This window comes from Myiozetetes cayanensis, unplaced genomic scaffold (assembly GCF_022539395.1).
Source record: "Myiozetetes cayanensis isolate MyiCay16 unplaced genomic scaffold, myiCay2020 scf2-11, whole genome shotgun sequence".
Taxonomy (NCBI): Eukaryota; Metazoa; Chordata; class Aves; order Passeriformes; family Tyrannidae; genus Myiozetetes; species Myiozetetes cayanensis.
The window spans coordinates 68,395,634-68,399,933 of NW_026087411.1; positions in this window are offsets into that span (position 1 = coordinate 68,395,634).

The following is a 4,300-nucleotide window of genomic DNA, read 5'->3' on the forward strand; positions in this document are numbered from 1 at the left end:
TATATTGTGTCTGCTTTTATTATTGGTGGGAACGAGGGAGAAATGGGTTGGGCAATGCAAGTTTTCCTTAGCCTGGCTTGCATAGAGACACTTGTCTTCAATTAGAGGACTTTCAGATCTGAAATCTCTGGAGTTCCCTTTCCTTACAGTTGGGTCCCTCACACCTGCAGTGTGTTGCAGGAATAGTCCAGAACAGGAGACCTAAATGCAAGGCTACGTGTGTGCTGTCAGTGCCATGGAACACTGCAGTATTTTTTGTAGCAGCCCTTTAGGTTCATTACTGCTCTTCAGCCCTTATTTAAAACAGACCATGTCAAAAGGACAATTGGCACTGGGAAAGCCAGCGATTGTTAAGAGAAAGAACATTGACTCCTACAACTTGTATGCAGTACAGAACAATAAAATAATCAAAGATGGAGAGCCACAGGGTGTTGGCAACCAGGAAGGCTCAACACCACCACGTCTGCTAAAATTTGAGCATTTTTTTACATAGCACATAACCATGACTTTGGTGAGGAGTCTTTGTTTTTTAAACGGCCTTAACCTTACTGAAGTAACAGTGGACACTACTGGCTTGAAATTCTGCAGCCCTTATTCTATAGAGCAGTCGGACAATAAATGTCTTGCTCTGACACCAGAGCGCTTCATGCCTGCTCAATGCAGGCTCTCACCAAGATCCTCCTCAGCTTTATTATTTGTCACAGAACGACCCAAACAGAGCTTTATAAAAACGTACATGTATTAGGTAGTCTGAAAAGTAAATTAGCCCAGATGGTTTATATTCCTCTTACAGTATCCAAATTATTTAATTAGCTTTCCATGAAGATGATGCCAGCGTGGTGTGTTGATGCAGGATGTGCCTTGTAGTGCTCATGAAGGAGAAATTTAAACTCAGACCTTCCTTTAGCATAAAGGCATTTCCTTTTGAATAAAGATTTGCAGCCATTTAAGAGAACTGATAGAAGGGTGCATTCAGTGTTGTCTATTCCTATAATTTTGGTTGTGGTATTGTCTGTGCTTCACACAACTCCAGTTTCAAAAGAGAAACTCAAGAACTGAAATAGGCTAATACCTGCCATGCCAGTAACTTCCTGACAAAGCACAATAAAACTATGTTAGGTGGTGGTACTTCTTGGCATCTACTTGCATTGTGGGGAGGGGAGGTCTGTTTTTCATGTGATAAATTGAAAAACTAAGCTTCCAATTAAGAAAATAACGTTTTAGTATACAATGAGAAGCCTAAAGTCGTGACAGAAATCCATCTCAAATGGTCAACAAAATGAAGACAATAGGAGTGGGATGTGCATACCTGACCATCAGCATTTGGGGTTACCTGGAGTGCCCTGTAGCATTGAGCTCAGCCTCCAGGTTGAGCAAATCTCCTGAAAGGCTATGGCATATCTGCCAACTCAGTATGGCTGCCTCCGTTATTTTAAGGTATCTGAAACATTTTAACGCTGTGAACTAGTCTGTCTGAAATGGCTTCTGCATCCATTAGCCAATTTCTGCCACATTTAACAGGGAGAGCTCAAAGACACTAAGTGCCTATGGGTTTCGAGTTAATAATTACCCGAGCAAAGAGCAAGCCCTGAACCCACATGCTGTGGAGGGAGAGGCCACAGAGGTTCAGGCCTGCAGAGGTCTCTTCCCAGAGGTGGGCAGCTGGCCATCCAGCACTCACAGCAGGCACAGCTGGCTACCCTGCCCCTGGACAGGGCTGGCAGGGTGCTGGGAGGTTTTTCCAGGTGCACAGCCTGGACAAGGCTGGAGCAGAGCAATGTGTAGGGACTGAGGCTGTATCGGTTTTGCTGCTTGCAAAGCAGCATATTAGGGAGCCCAGTTAAGCATTCAAAATGATTAGCGAGGCTGGGTAGTCAATTCCTTTCATCGTTTTGGCTGTCATCCGAAAATATGTGCTCTAGATTTACCAGAGATTTGCTTGGTTTCGGCCAGGGAATTTCATTAAGTAACTCCTGCATCATGTGACACACAAGGTTACATTAAATGGTCCAGTGATTATTTCTATTCTTCTGTTTCAACGATCCTTTTCTGAGAAACAATGCAAGCAGAGTGAGGAAGAAAAACTATGCTTTGGTGTTTAGGAAGTACAAAGAGCCCAATCTATTTAACTGCTGGGCCTTTTTGGTTTTTTTTTCTTTTTTAATCAAATAACAATTCCTGGGATTCATTGATCTTTACATTAGTTAGAGCATCCTACAAGGACAGAAACCATGATGGGGAGAGTGTGAGTAATGAGCTACCAGCCTAGTGAATCATTTCCCCTAAAGCTTTGTATTTGTAGAGAGACAGATGGTGGGAGCTGTGAAGAGGGAGGGGGAGGAGAAAAGCTGGTTTTTGCAATCAGCAAAAGTATAAAGGACGGAGAGAAAAAAAGATAAATAATCAGCAGGTAAGGGAGAAGAAGAGACTGAGAATATACTGGCTGTTTCAAAACTAACATGTTAATGTTACAGTGGATTAGGGTCAAGGGAAAATAGAGGAAGGAAACTGCAGAAAACAAGAGCTTTGTGGCTGAGAGGGGAAAAATTTACCAAGAGCAGCCTTAAATATGTATTTGTAGATGAAGTCTTGAGTCAGTTATTAACTTTATTTGCAAATAATGGAGAAGTAGCTGAAAGTATGCAAGATTCTGTTGTGCAGGTTGGCAGCGCTGCTGCCCAGCTGGAGCTGCCAAGCTGCAGGTACCCACAGAGGCAAAAGGCATGGCTTGGACAGTGGCAACAGCGCCAGGGATTTCTCTCACAAAACCTGAACATTTGCAAAGGGTGTGTGGGAGAGGAAATCCACTGTCCCTAATGTGGGAAATAAGAAGCAAAGCAAGAGAGTTACATACTTAAGACAGAGATGAGTGCAGCATTAAGACAGAGATAAGATGGTTGAGAGACATCCTGCTTTATAGCCTTGGCAAAACTCAGATGATATTAATGCATGTAAAAAATGTTTTATGCAAGTCACCTGCGTAACAAAAATATGGTTGTAAAATTTTATCCCGCAGTTCAGTTGGATCGGCCTCTCCAGCAAAGGAAGTGTAGAGTGGTTCTAGTACGAAGTTAATTCAATAAAGCCTTGTACACAAGACAAGAAATGCTGCCCTAAGAGCCCATCTTCTCCTGGTAGGCTCTTAACTGTCATCATTTGATGCCATTTAAGAAAATAAATCAGCAGATTTCCCTGCAGCCTCTCTGAGACCGGCAGCAAGGCGGATCACAAAGCTGGCTCCTTAGAGCAGCCCCACCAAAGGGTGCTTTGCTGAATTTCTTTCCCTCATCTCCCGCCACTGACCAGGCTGCAGGTACTGGAGACCTGGGCACATTAATAACAACATCAGTTCAGGCAGCAAACTTGGGCAGTGTGGTCAGGAAAGCTCCCCAGTGAGATGTACTGATGGAGAAAAAGGAGCAATTAGCACCCATTAGCAGGCTTCTGGGTTGTCGGATTGGAGGCACTGGTAAAGCTGAGGGAGGTCCCTGATCTTACAAAGGAAGGGGAGAAGGGAGGGAAGAATTGGGAGCTGTGTGGCCTTGCAGTGCAAAAGGTCTACTGTGGTAATGAAGTAAAACATGTCTTGGCGAGTTTCCTCACCCTCAGCACACAGAACAGGTACACGTTATCTTCCAAAGCAAACACCTCTCCTCTTACACTTTGGCTTTAATTTAACAGGTTCCTCTGTGCCCACACCTGCAGCAGTCTGCTATTGTTTAACCCGTGTTTGGGAAACAGATCCTGCTGGAAGGTCACAGCTTTTGCCAGCCTCCTCCTCCTCCATCATCCTTTATCACGATGCTGCTGCAGGGAAGCACTGCCACAAGAGTGGTTTGCAGTATCGATGGGCTGGCACTGCTCCTTCTCCCTGATCTCCAACAGAGGTCTTATGAAGTTCAAGGGTGGCACACAGCATATCAGTATCATTAGAAATGTCCACTGGGTCATTTCTCCTTGAGCTGCGCCAATAGCTGCTCACACTCCCCATCATGGCTCTGAGCACTGCATGCCACTGCACAGATCCATCCAAACTGGGAAAAAATGCCACCAGAAGCAAAAATGTGAGTTTTTTAAACATTTTCTCTTCATTGAAAGGTATCAAGGACTTCTCCAGTTTCCAGAGGGTGAGAGGGCAAGTGCCTACTTGCCCACTGAACCCTTGGGTAAGGGGAGCTTCGCAGCAACCTCTGCAGCCACCAAGTCCATGGGGCTAATGGACAGATCGAGGCAATCTCAGGTGAAACACGGATGAACCCAGTGGATGCAAATCCCTGCAGGGCTGACTGTTGAAGAAGGA